The following is a 14996-nucleotide window of genomic DNA, read 5'->3' as shown; positions in this document are numbered from 1 at the left end:
ATATATGCACAAAACAGACCATATATTTCCATTTGACAGATGAGTATTTGCTTTTCACAAATAACAAAGAAAACCTGAGAAAACAAATCCAGGGAAGCAGTCTATTGAAGATGTAGTGCAATTTTCTGGGAGAATTTTAGCAATCTGGAGAGTATCTTTTAAACTATTAAAATAAATGTGTTTATGTCTTAAAATGAAAGTTGAATCGTGGAACAGTATTTTTAGAAACAATGAAGCTTTTTGTTACAATGAATATTTTCAATTATATTTCAGCATTCACCCATAGTCCAAGTAATTGTCAAATAATATTTTATATAATATATATTTTTTTGAGGTCAGTATTCACCCATGCTTCAGGTAACCATAAAATAATCTGAGTTTTCTGTTGTCAAAACTACAATATGTTTCCTCCAGACATCTATACTCATGTTATTTTATAAAAGGGAACTCTTATTTTGTAGCATTTTTCTTCTCAGCCCCTTTTTGTACATATGTACATACACACACATGCAGGACACCCAGACTTTCCTACACACACATAGTTTAATAAAATTCATTAATATTGTTATCAAATGCCTTTTTTTAACTATATGTTATGTAAGTTTTTAGGAAGAATCTCAATTGGAAAATAATTTAAAATTGTTTTACATTTACATGTGCTTGCATATCTTTAATATATAGTTGGAACTGTAAAATATTATATTTTTAAATTTCTGTTTTAAAACTAGATTGCATGCTATACATTAATGGTGTAGGTTGGCCTTTGTTGCTAAAATCTCATAATCTTAATAACCTTCTTTTAGTAGCCTAGGAGGAAAATAAACAACTTTAATAAGCAGCAAAGTGGAAAAAAGATTGAAATCAGACGCTGATGTACTATATCAGAGCACATTGCATGGTACACATGTATGGACTGTAACAAAAACTCTTTATATTTATCACAATGTTATTTTAATTTTATTTTACATTTCTTTTAGGTTCAGAAAAAGTTACATTCAACCACTTATGAGAGATGAAATGGAGTAAATATGAGTGTTGCTACATAAAAAAATAAATAAATAAATGACAGTAAGATTTTGCTATAGCCTAAACAGAAACTTTTTGGTTCCAAATTGCCATGTTGGATAAATATTTGCTATTTTGAAAAAACAAACAAACATAATAGAATATTTGTAATAAAATATTTTTGTATTAAATTTATCAAGTGAATATTTCCAAATGATTGAAATAACTACTGCCAATATTTTATGAATTTGCACTATTTTGTGACAACAATGGATTACCAAACCAACTACTTATATTTATTTAACTAGTATATTATAAATAGTATTGGAGGTCCATCAAGCGTACATATGCCAGTGTGTGAATGTGAGTCTCTGTGTGCAAATGTACAAACATATATTCATATAGATGAATATACTTAACACACACATCAGGGAATTGTCAGAAAAATATACAAAATGCTTGAGATTACTGCACACATTCATTGTATACAATTGTCATAAACCTATGAGACAGATACTCTCAATTTTTTTAATGCATATCTCTAAAGGAAAATACTAGGCAGATAACAATTTAAAAGTCCTTACTTAGTTGATAAGATAAAAAAAGGCTTATTTGAAAATTTTATTTGATTTTAAGTTTTAAACCTGAAAGAAGTAAAGCAGCTTAAGGGAGAAAGATTGAGCATTTGATAAGAATACCCTGCATACAAATAAATGCTCAGTGAGCTGAAGTAGTGTAGCACATTTGGTTAACTTAAAGAAAAAAGAAAATTTCATAATGTTAGGCTGGAGAGGCATACGGTAGTCATGTGTCATCTCTATCTTTACGTATTAATGAAAGAGAATAGTATTCCTTGAATTAAAAGCCTTGGGATAGCAGCATTTTAGCTATTATAGAAATTCACTGTGGGTGAAATAAGATACATATGTAAAAGTGTGAGGCATCTCTAATGCTTTATCTTTTAATTCAGAAATTTTTTTATGAAGTTTCTTTTTTCTACCATTCATTAGTTTTATCTTATAATATAAAGATAGTTTTGATTCCATTTTTTTTCCAGTTGTGGTCTTTATACTTACTTGCATTAATTAGCCTTAGCTTTTTGAGGAATCTTTATGTGGTCATTATGTACATATTCATATAATTAAAATCATTAAACATCAACTAGATTAGACATAGTTACTGAATTGTATGTGTTGAAGATACAGCTCATTTGATAAAATCAGCAAAAAATACAGCAATCTTCTGAAAATTGTATACTAGGTTATTAGGAAAACCTTCCTACATGAAAAAACTAAAATAGCTAAACCAAAGTAAAACTAAAACCATTTGTTGAAAGAACTGGGGGCAATGAATGTGGTAGGTGTTTGATGGCCATGAGATTGCAGGCAGGAAAGGAAGCTCAGGGAGTGGAGTCCTGCATTTGATGACGTCTCTCCTTTTAAGGTATCTGTCAATTGTATATTGCTTCTAGAGATGATGAGCAACTTTATAATTATGATGAAATAATGTAATTAAATGTCATAATAGAAATTGTAAATTACCATAAAGTATAAAACTGTAAGGATTTATGCCCTAACAATTGCCCTAAAATGTGGAAGTTAACTGAACTAAAGAATAGAAAATTCCAAAAGCATATTTGGAAATATTTAAACACCTTTCTTGGTAACTGATAAATGGACAAGAAAAAATCAATAAGCCAATAAGCCTGTACAATATATGAGCAAACTGATTGATAAATATGACCTGATTCCAACAAATTCAGAATATACATTCTTTGGAAGTACACATGATGGGAGATTAACTAAAATTTACTGCATGCTGGGCCACAGAGTAAGTCACAAAATATATCAGAAGTATAAAATAAATGATATATTATCTAATATCATGTTATTAACTTAAAATCAACACTAAAGCAAATAACTAGAGAATTCCAATTAAATTGAAAAGAAAACTCCTAAGTAACCAACAACTGAGATGAAAATAATAATTGTAAAATTAGAAAATATTTAATTTAATGTTAAAATTGCTAGCCTGTCATTAGAAGAGAGCTGTATGCTCACTGCATAGTCTAGAAAATAAAATGAGAACACACTTATCTAAGCCTTCCTCTCATTTAAATTAACTGAAGAAATCCCAAGATAGAAAATGATTACAATAAAAGTTCATTATATATTCTATAATATATTTCTAAAAATTATAAACCCCATGTGAGAGAGATCATGGTATAAGAGATAAATCTCAATAATCCATAATAGGAATAATAAAGTGGCTATTGGATATGTTAGGAAATGAAAATGATGATAAAAGCATATTACAAATATCTTTATATAAATATATCCGAAAATATAGACAAAATTTTAAAATGTCCTAGAACATACCCAAACAGACATGATAAAATTCTGAAATCTGAATTATTCTATATAATATAATTTAATCATTCCCACATAAACAACTATAGGTAGAGTTGACTTCCTAGTAAACATAATCAAATATTTAAGGAAGAGTCAACTCATCTATTTCTTGAAATGCCTTGAAATCTAAGGAATAGATGAAAACATTTCTAGATTTGCTTTGAGGACTATCATAATCCTGCTAACAAAACCTGGCAAAGATTTGCAATGACAGTTAATTATTGGCTAGTAACTTTCATAAACGTTAGCATAAAATTCTAAATTAAATATTAAATCAAATTCAAAATTTATTTTAAAAATGTATATAATCAACAGATTAGGTTCATTCCAGAATTGTATTATTACTCTATAATTTATGAATCAATCAAAATAATTTATCAGATTACTAAAATAGAGGGCTGGAGAGAGATCCAAAATGGCTGATTAGCAGCAGCTCAGGATGGTAGCTCCCAGTGAAAGCGCAGAGAGCGAGTGGACGCCACACTTCCAGATGAATATTTGTTGCCCACGAACCAGGAGATTCCTGGCGGGGGAGCCCCATGGGTAGCTGGCACAACTCTATTGGCCACTGTGGCTGTTTTGCCGGTGCCCTGGTGCAGCAGTTCTCAGTGCAGAGTGTACGGGACTGGGTGCCCTTTTGGTTGGTGTTTGGAGCTCTGGGAGGGCAGAGTTGCCCATTCAGCTGATTGAAGGGGGTACTGAAGCAGGAAGCCAAACCAGGAGATTCCCAGGCAGAGGGGCACCAGAAATCTCAATGCTGTTGTTTCAGCTGGTGCAGTGGATTGATGCAGGGGAAATTACACAGATTCCAGCACTTTGCAGTGGACAACTGTAACACCTGGAGAGAGTCGACCATTCAACTAAAAAAAAAATGAGGAAGTGGCTCTGAGACAGGGAGCCAGATGATCGGGCTTAGCTGGTCCCACCTCCACAAAGCAACAGCAGTTGGAAGCGCTGAAGATTGAGAGTTTTACAGCAAGCACAGCTGAAACTGGGAAGGTCCAGCTCTGTGTGTGTGTGTGTGTGGCGGGGGGCATCCACTGAAGGAAAACTAAAAAAACAGAAAAAACTTCATCACCAACAAGCTGGACGTCCACTCAGAGACCCAATATGAAACTCAGCAATTACAAAGACAACAGGTGGGTAAATCCACAAAGATGGGAAGAAACCAGCGCAAAAAGGCTGAAAACACCTGAAATCAGAATGTCTCTCCTCCTACAGGGGATCACAGCTCCTTATCAGCAACAGAATAAGGCCTGATGGAGAATGAGTGTGATGAATTGACAGAATCAGGCTTCAAAAGATGGATAAGAAATTTCTGTGAGCTAAAAGAACATGTTCTAATGCAATGCAAAGAAACTAAGAACCTTGAAAACAGGTTCAATTAAATGCTAACAAGAATAGACAATTTAGAGAGGAATATAAGTGTATTAATAGAGCTGAAAAACACAATACGAGAACTTCGTGAAGTATGCACAAGTTTTAACAGTCAAATTAATCATGCAGAAGAAGGGATATCAGAGGTCGAAGACCAACTTAATGAAATAAAATGAGAAGACAAGGTTAGAGAAAATAGGCTAAAAAGGAATAAGCAAAGTCTCCAGGAAATATGGGACTATATGAAAAGACCTAATCTATGTTTGATAGGTGTACCTGAATGTGACAAAGAGAATGAATCCAAGCTGGAAAATATTCTTCAGGACATTATCCAGGAAAACTTTCCCAACCTAGCAAAGTAGGACAATACTCAACTCCAACTAATACAGAGAACACCACAAAGATATTCCTCAAGAAGAGCAACCCCAAGGCACATAATAGTTAGATTCATCAGGGTTGAAACAAAGGAGAAAATACTAAGGGCAGCCAGAGAGAAAGGTCAGGTTACCCACAAAGGGAAACCTATCAGACACAGCAGATCTCTCAGCAGAAACCCTACAAGCCAGAAGAGAGTGGGGGCCAATATTCAACATCCTTAAAGAAAAGAACTTTCAACCCAGAATTTCATATCCAGCCAAACCAAGCTTCATAATTGAAGGAAAAATAAAATTTTTCTCAAACAAGCAAATACTCAGATTTCATCGTCACCAGGCCTGCTTTACAAGAGCTTCTGAAAGAAGCATTACACATACAAAGGAACAACCAGTATCAGCCATTCCAAAAACATACCAAAAGGTAAAGAGTATCACCATAATGAAGAATCTACATAAACTAATAAGCAAAACAACCAGCTAGCATTAAATGGCAGTATTAAACTCATATATATCAATATCAATCCTAAATTTAAATGGACTAAATGCCCCAGTCAAAAGACACAGAAAGGCAAGTTGTATAAAAAGCCAAAACCCATCGGTGTGCTGCATCCAGACCCATCTCACATGCAAGGATACACATATTCTCAAAACAAAGGGATGGAAGAAGATTTACCAACCAAATGAAGAGCAAAAAAAAAAAAAAGGCAGGAGTTGCAATTCTCGTCTCTGATAAAATAGACTTTAAAGCAACAAAGACCAAAAGAGACAAAGAAGGACATTACATAATGGCACAAGGATCAATGCAACAGGAAGAGCTAACAATCCTAAATATATACGTACCCAATACAGGAGTACCCAGATACATAAGGCAAGTGTTTAATGACTTACGAAGATACTTAGACACCCACATAAAAATAATGGGAGATGTTACTACATTGTCAATATTAGACACATCAATGAGACAGAAAATTAACAAGGATATCCAGGACTTGAATTCAGACCTGGAATAAGCAAACTTAATAAACATTTACAGAACTCTCCACCCCAAATCCACAAAACATACATTTTTCTCAGTATCACATCATACCTATTCTAAAAGTGACCACAAAATTGGAAGTAAATCACTCCTCAGCAATTGCATAGCATTTCAAGGTTTAAATGAAATATTGGTTGGCTGCTTGTTTGGTATTTTCTTCCCCTATTCCTTCCTGTCTTCATTGTTAAGCACATTTATTGGCATAAAAGAGGTATTTTTTTTTTAATTTTTTATTGGATTATAGGTTTTGGGGTACATGAGCAGAGCATGCCAGACAGTTGCGTAGGTACACACATGGCAGTGTGCTTTCTTTTCTTCTCCCCTTCACCCACTTTTGGCATTTCTCCCCAGGCTATCCCTCCCCACCTCCCCCTCCCACTGGCCCTCCCCTTTTCCCCCCAATAGACCCCAGTGTTTAGTACTCCCCTTTCTGTGTCCATGTGTTCTCATTTTTCATCACCCACCTATGAGTGAGAATATGCGGTGTTTCATTTTCTGTTCTTGTGTCAGTTTGCTGAGGATGATGTTCTCCAGATTCATCCATGTCCCTACAAATGACACAAAGACCTGGAATCAACCCAAATGCCCATTGATAATAGACTGGATTGGAAAAATGTGGCACATATACACCATGGAATATTATGCAGCAAAAAGAGGTATTTTTAATACCTATTTTTAGACTGCATTCTTGCCTGGGCAATAGAGCAAGATTTCCGTTCTCTCTCCCTCTTTCTCTTCCTCTTTCTTTCTCTCTTTCATTCTTTTCTTTTTCTTTCTTTCTTTCGCTTTTTCTTTCTTCTTTTCTTTTTCTTCCTTTCTTTTTTCTCTTTCAAAAAAAAAGAAAAAATATGTAGCGATATAAAAACAGGTAGAAAAATTATTCAGTAAAATTTTATTTTTAATAATTATATAAACTTTTAAGTGGCTACAAAGGAAATAGCTTTTTAATAATTAGATAAAGGATACTAACAACACCAACAAAATCCACAAACACTTTGAAGTTCTTCCTCTGAAAAACATGTTCTCTGTCACCATGCCAATTCAGTACTACATTCAAGGTCCTTGCCAGTCCTATATAATAAAAAAGAGAAAATTGTAAAATTGTAAATAAAGACATAAGACTATGATTAATTACAGTAAACATATTTGAGTGGTTGGAAAATTCAGAAGAATATAGCAATACATTATTTTAACTTATAAATAAAGCTGGCTAAGTCATTGAATAAAAAAATCACTTGAATTATTCTAAGTCACCAAAATGTTATAAACTAAAAAGAAAAGATTTTCATTGTCTTTCAGTTACATATGTCAATGTAAGTATAAGTGCAAGACTTCTATAAGAAAAACTATACAATATTGCTACCAAAAATTAAAACCAAATATATACATCAGTATGTCAAAAATTATTACAAAATTTATGTTAAATACAATTTTTTACACAAATTTGTTTATGTACTCAATGCACCTTCAATTAGTACTTCAATAAATTTGTGTGGATGTAAATAAAGACCTAGCATTCAGCAGCACAACAGGATGATTATGCTTAAAACTAATTTATCATATATTTCAAAATGACTAGAAGAGTAGATTTGAAATGTTTTCATCACAAAAAAATGGCAAATGTTTGCATTGATGGATATCCCAGTTACCCAGATTTCATCATTACACATTGTATACTTGTACCAAAATGTCCTGTGTCCTCCATAAGACTATGTGCATAAATATTAAAAATAAACAAGTCTATAAAAATAAAAAAAGTTATGCTGTGCATCTGCACGAGCAAAAACAAAATAAAAAAGATAAAGTCTTAGTATCAGCTGCTGTGTAACAGTTGGTAGTTTGATTTGAGGTTAGCTGGCAAATCAGTACAAATGTTTTGTGGAAATCTGGAAGTATTCACATAAAGATACCCTATGCCTAACTAATTTTACTTCTGGATTCTTGTGCATTTGTGTGTCTAGGCTGAGTAGATAAGTATGTGTAAGCTAAAATGGGGATGTTGGTAGCAGCATTATTCAGAAGAGCCAATAAAGAGAGACAGGTAAATGTATATTCATAAATAATGGGTTGAATGACATTAAAAAGAACAACTTGAATATATTTACAAAATAGAATATTATTCAACAATAAAAGTATACCCCATCTCTGTGAAACACTATGAAGAGTCTCCGAATAATGATGCTCACCAAAGACAGCAGAGGCCAAAATCAAACACAAGAACTACAATTTCATCTTTAAAGCTCAGTAACAGGCAGACTGAGTTACATTATTAGAAATAAGAGTAATGTTGACCTTTGGAATGAAAAGGAGCATAGTAATTGAAGGGATAAAAAAGTAGATGTTTAGGAAAGCAGTAATACTGCATTTTCGGTCACATGAACATTTGCACTTTGTAGTGATTTGTCACACTACAAACTTCTGATTCACTGCTCTACATACCTATGTTATGTTTTAATAAATACTTTAGAAAATACAACATTTTGAAATTAGTAAAAGAGTTAAAGTAGTGTCAATGAAAGAACCTGCTTAAAATGAAATCTTAGAGAATAAATGTAAGTTAACCAGTGAGGAAAAGGAGATAGTGACACATTTCAGGGGAGGGGAGAATGGAAGGATTCATGGAGTGGTGATTAGTGGTTGAAATTTAAGACATAAATCCAATAAACAGGAAAGACAGATATTGCTATATATATATATATATATGTGTGTGTGTGTGTGTGTGTGTGTGTGTGTGTACTGAGAAGGAAACAACATAACAACTATATAGGGAATAATTGAGGTTTACAAAATAGGGTAAGTTTAAATTCAAGTTTTGTTTTCAGTGAAACTGGCAGTGTCTTCTGAAGAAATATTGCACGTTTATTACTAAAAGTATGTTTCTATGCACTGCACTTGTTTACTTTAAACTACATTAACTTGTGATAAATATTTTTATATTTTTTACATTAAATTTTAGATATTTAGAAATTTGAGTGAGTAAAAGCAATAAAACTTTTACAAAATCTTGGAATGTTTTATTCATAAATCTAAAGAGAAGCATGGCACCAGCATCTGCTCAACTGCTCAGCTTCTGTGGAATACTCAGGGTGAAGCAGGAACAGTCATTCACACAGCAGGAGTGGCAGCAGGGCAGAAAAAATGGTTTGAAGCAGTGGAGAGAAGGAGAAACCAAGCTTTTAAACAACTTGATATCACGAGAAGTTACTCACTATCATGAGGACTGTACTAAACCCTTCATGAGGCATCAGCCCCCATGACCCATACACTCTCCACCAGGCCCCATGCCCGACATTAGAGATCACATTTCAACATGAGATTAAAAGGGGACAAATATCTAAATTATAACATATGTGTATATATATATTTACAAATCATAGTAATTTATCTTTAAGAAAACAGCAACATACTATGAGGAAGAATGAAGATGGAACTAAATTTTGATTAGTGTTGAGGTATTAAAGTAAGAGTAACTTCATATGCGGCATTTAAAGTAATACATGAGAGAGGAGGAGGAATTAGGCAAGTAAAAAATGCAAAGACTACTTTTCTGGAAAGATAAAAAATGCATTTACAAATTATATAAGACTGGAAACAGCTTAGACGAAGTAAAAATTAAAGTCAAAGTAGCTGGGTTGTATGTGAAAATAGAAACACAGAAGCTCAGGGAAGTGGGCAATGAACTAGTCGAGGCTTCATATTCCTAGGAGAAGGTGGTAAATATCATCTCAAAGTCCTAAAACTTGGAATATTTTATATGCAATATAATGACAAGATATTTGTCCCAGTTTACATATATTGCTTCGAATATGTTTTAAAAAATTATTTTATTGAATCATTTTTAAGCTGGAAAATAAATAACTCTATTATTTATCCTTTTGCTATTTTTTGTATTAGTCAATCTAATAGTTTTATATTGATCCTAATACTTACTAACTAGACATATGTCTCAGGCACTGCATGGACAGTAATGCAGTGTAGAAATGTATACACTGGAAGAATTCATGAAACAAATTCTACAACGATTACTGTAGAGAATAAAACTTGATCTTCAAATATCAGAGAGTTCAAAAAACATTCTGAAGTCACACAGCTTTTTAACTGCAGGAGTGCAAAAAGAATTCATTATTCCCGCTTAAGTATTACACTTAATTATATTAAAACATTAAGCCATTTTTCTTTCACCTTCACACATTAGCTTCTGTCAGGCTAATAACTAAAAACAATTTAATGAGGTGAAAGTTTTATATAAAAATAGATTTTGTATTTCTTTTAATTACACATTTTTACATTTCTTCTATTGCCGATAAAGTTGTGACTTGATATATCAAGTGGCAGTTTAAACATCCCCTGCATTTGCTTAAAAATTTAATCCTGAAGTGAAAGTACATCATTTCCTTAGTAGATAATTAAGTTCAGCACACAAATGTGACTGATCATTAAGTACTAAAGACTTTTTAAGTCAAAGAATGAGTCGTTTATGCCTCTATAATATTTAAATATAAATAAAAATAGTTTGAATTCTGTATATTCTGGACAGTTGGCTTTACTCCCATTACTAAATTGTACTGGGAAGATGTGAGTTAATTCAATCAGTACCCTTTTACTTACTAGTTAGTTGTATGAGTTGCAACTCACCAGGTAGCGAACTCTATATTACCAATTTAAATATCCTTAGTGAAAACATAACAAATAGTATATAATTCATTGGAACAAATTAGTAAGGTTTATTTCAGGTATCGCGAATTCAGTGGCTTGAGGATGACTTCATGTTTACTATATCTACATCTCTAAATTCCAAGCTCACTCAGGGTATCATTCTCATCCGGTCTCTCAACTTACAGAAGAATAGTTGTCAAAAATCTGCATTCTAGGTTCCTTTCCTGGTAAAACAACAGAAAGCAGAGCACCTTTTCTTTTTTACTATATTATAAATGAAATCCAAGACCTGAATTTTTAATCCTAATCTGAGCCAAATACTTACTTAAAAAAAAATCAGTGTACTCAGGGTTAAGAAATTCACTGAGTACTGGAAAAGGGATTCCTATAATTTGGAGTCTGTTCTTTGTGCTAGAAAATAAAAATTTAATGTCAGTTACACTGAACTAGTTACACAAATGATTTTGTCTTATCAGTGCATTTAACATTGCACTAAAATTACTACATTCAATTAGTAAATAATAATTGTATAGGAGTTTGTTTTAATTTATTTTTAAATTTATAATTCATGCACGATAGTTCTACATATTTATATAGGGAACACTGTGGCATTTCAACACACATATATATGTATATATATATAAATGTGTGTATATATATATACATATATATATATAAAAGATGATCAAATCAGGGTAAGTACCAGATCCATCATTTTAAACATTTACCATTTCTTTCTGATAACAACATGCAAAGTCTTTTCTCCTAGTTTTATTAAAATATATGCATTTAAAAATCACGATGAGAGCTTGATGTAGTGGCATGTACCTGCACTTCCAGCTACTCAGGAAGCTGAGGCAGAAGGATGCCTTGAGCATAGAAGTTTGAGTCCATCTTGAACAAACTAGTAGGATCCTGTTTCTTCCTAAAAAATAAAAATAAAAATGACTATGAATTGAAATATTCAGTGTATATATTTTGAAGCCTCACATATTTTAACCTTAGGTCTAAAGCTACTGTATTTATGACAAAGAAAATCATAGGCTAAAAGCAGGAATTCTTTAAAAATCATAATTTGATACATAATGTTTTTGTATAAATAAGAGATCCTTAGAGTGAACTATTACTCATTTTTAAAAATCGACTCTGATTAAGCTTTACAAGTTTTATATGCTTGCAGAAAATATAAAACCAAGGCATTAATTTCTCAAATTATGTTACCTACTTGTGCTTTTGATGGTTCTGTCACATTTCAAAATGTTTTATTTGCTCTCTTGTAAAATTTTGTTAAGACATTTCAATAGGACTTGATAGAAGCCATTCAAGCTTTATGTTCATGAGAAAAAAGATACATAGGGCTGGGAGTACTGATTCAAATGCTAGGGGACTCCCCAAAATCTATAGCTTATTTTTCTAGAAAGGTGAATCAAAACCCTAAAGGATATTCCCCCTGCCTCTGGGCAGTGGCTGCCACCTGTGGCATCCTGTGAGAAGCGGAGAAATTTACTGTGAGGCAATCCATCACTGTGTTTGTGCTTCATTGGTTGCTGACCTTGCTGGAACAGAAAGTGAGGCTATTGGCTTACTTTGGGGTGGATGGGTGAATACCAGACCAGGCCATCCTTCTGGAAGACTTTGTAACTTTGCAGACAACCATGGAGCTAAGCCCAGCCACCTTGCTACTGACCACTGAGCCTGACCATGAACTAGAACACAATTGTCCAGAAATTCTTGATTATTTTATTCTAGAAGGCCAAATCTGCCCGGCAAAAGCTCTAGACTGGAAGCTTTACCTCAATGGAAGCCACTTCATAACAAATGGACAATGCCATGCAGGATATGCTATGGTGACTTCAGATAGGGTAATAGAGACCTATGTCCTTCTCTACTGGCACCTCAGCACAAAAAGCTGAACTGACTGCTCTTACCAGAACATTATAACTCTTATATGGAAAGCAGGTAAATATTTACACTGTTGCTAAGCACACATTCATGGTAATGCATGCTCATGGGGCCATTTGAAAGGAAAGCATCTTCCTGACCTTGATAATATGGATATTAAACATAGATGGAGATTCTCACCCTGCTGAAAACAATTGTTTTATTGACCCAGGTTGCTATTGGGTACTCCATAGAGCATCAGAAAGATGATTCACAAATAACCAAGGGCAACCAGGCAGCAGATAGAGCTGCCAAGCAAGCTGTTGGGGGGCCACAAATACTCAGGGCTTTCATACCCCATTTAGATTTATTAGACTGCAAGCCTCATTATATTGAGTGGGATGAAGAGTGTGTCTGTAAGTGGTATATTTCCGACACAGACCCTAGCTCACCTCGGAAGATTAGTATTCATGGGAGAATTTTCTTCCTGAATGCTTGGTATATCAAATTGTAAAACACTTACATGAAGAGACACATTATGGAAAGGAGATCTCGGTTGACCTGATGTGGCCATACCTTAGATGGCATCATATTTTAAAAAATAGTCCATAAAATCACACAGAGATGTCATCTGTGTGACAAAAATTATTATAAAGGAATTATTTACTCATCCCAAGGAAGAGTGGAACACAAGAGACTGAGTCCATTGAAAGACTGGCAGGTTGACTTCATTCCCATGACAAGGAGAAATTAAAAGTTCCTACTAATGTTTGTAGACACACTTTCAGAATGTGTCTTACTTTACCAAATTTGAAAGGAACACAGTAGTTGATAAAGCTTTATGGAAGGAAATAATTCCTTGATTTACTCTTTCTCATTCAATACAAAGTGACAATTGCCCTTTTTTAAATTTCTGAAACTGCATGAAAGGTATGTCATGCTTTTCAGGTCAAGTGGTAGTTACAATCATCATGGAGACCACAGTTGATGGGAAAGATGGAGAAAATGAATCACACCTTAAAGAAGATGATGACAAAACTCTTTCAGGTAACAGATTTAAGCTGAGATAAAGTTTTTTCCATTGCCTTACTCTAGGTCATAATAGTAGCCCAAAGGGAGCTTTGGTTGAGCCCCTTAAAAATCTCTTATGGGATACCCTTACAGAGTCCCTCCCTGGGAATTCCACCTTTACACCTAGTAAATGAATCAAGAATTAAGCAATATATACAACAGTTCGGGCATACATTAGTAATAATGCATCTGCAATTTCCAGGGCCCCATAGCTCACAGAAGAGCCTCTTCACACTTTCTGCCCAGGAAATACCTTGCTACTAAACTCCTGCAAAAACCAAGAATCAGACTAACAGTTAGCCAAAGAGTGGATGGAACTTCATAAGGTGCTGCTGACCACTCATTGCTCTGTCAAACTGGCTGGAATGAAGTCATGGTTACCTTACACTCAGGTAAAACAGTTCCTCCTCAACCCAATACCTCATACAACCAGCCCACTTGGTCAGGCGAGCCAAGAGAAGATCTAAAGTTCCTAACAAAGGAAAATCATATAGGTAAGTAACACATTTCTGTTAACATGAAGTTCTTCATTAATTTTAGTCATAAATACATTTTGTTCTTTCCTAAAGCTACCTTTTTCACTGAATGGGCCAGATGGCGACTTCTCTCCAGAATTAAGAAATCCTATTGGGTCTATGGGAAACTACCATTGTTTTTTTCACCACAGGCTTTTTATAGTGGACCCAAGCCATTAAATGGAGCACTTGGAGTTATTTTTATACTTAGGATGAGAGTTCTCATTTATTTCCCTTCAATAATTAGTGCTGCTCATCAGGAGTTCCCTACCTTTGAGGAAACAAAGAAACATCTTTTCATCTGGTCTGTAAACAAGTTAATGTCTCTCCCACTGTAGGATATGCCATACATGCTGGCATAGGATGGCTAACAGCAGTGCAAATACAGGTAATGGATCAAGCACCACTATGCATCAAAAGACACAATAGCAGCAAACTCCAAACTGTCACCCATAATATAGAATGGTTTCCTCACCAACAATTTAACCAACCTCCAACTTACTGACAGTGGGTGGCTGAGGTGGCAGAGTAACTCTCATGTACATGGTGGGGCCTATCCTTCCCCAGGGGATCTGTTATGGGTCTGCAGCAGGCATGGTTGACCTTGCTCTAAAACTGGACTTGCAGATGCACCTGGGGTTGACCCTACCTACCAAGATGCATTCTGCCT

At 34.1% G+C, this 14996-nt stretch overlaps 1 protein-coding gene across 5 annotated transcripts in view; it reads left to right on the top strand.

The window, feature by feature from the left end:
* LOC128931562 (uncharacterized) overlaps window positions 1–1081 on the top strand; it is a 141089-nt gene extending 140008 nt beyond the window's left edge. For 4 of the 5 annotated variants that reach the window (XR_008480045.2, XR_013533388.1, XR_013533385.1 and 1 more), the window contains one exon: window positions 978–1081. The gene's annotated coding sequence lies outside the window, so the exon portion shown is untranslated. The remainder of the gene's footprint in view (window positions 1–977) is intronic. The other variant, XR_013533386.1, reaches the window with a different exon arrangement.
* The last annotated feature ends 13915 nt before the right edge of the window (window positions 1082–14996 follow it).

Source organism: Callithrix jacchus, chromosome 3 (genome assembly GCF_049354715.1).
Source record: "Callithrix jacchus isolate 240 chromosome 3, calJac240_pri, whole genome shotgun sequence".
In the NCBI taxonomy this organism is placed as follows: domain Eukaryota; kingdom Metazoa; phylum Chordata; class Mammalia; order Primates; family Cebidae; genus Callithrix; species Callithrix jacchus.
The sequence above is the reverse complement of the archived record's forward strand: the minus strand, read 5'-3'. Positions and strand labels throughout refer to the sequence as shown.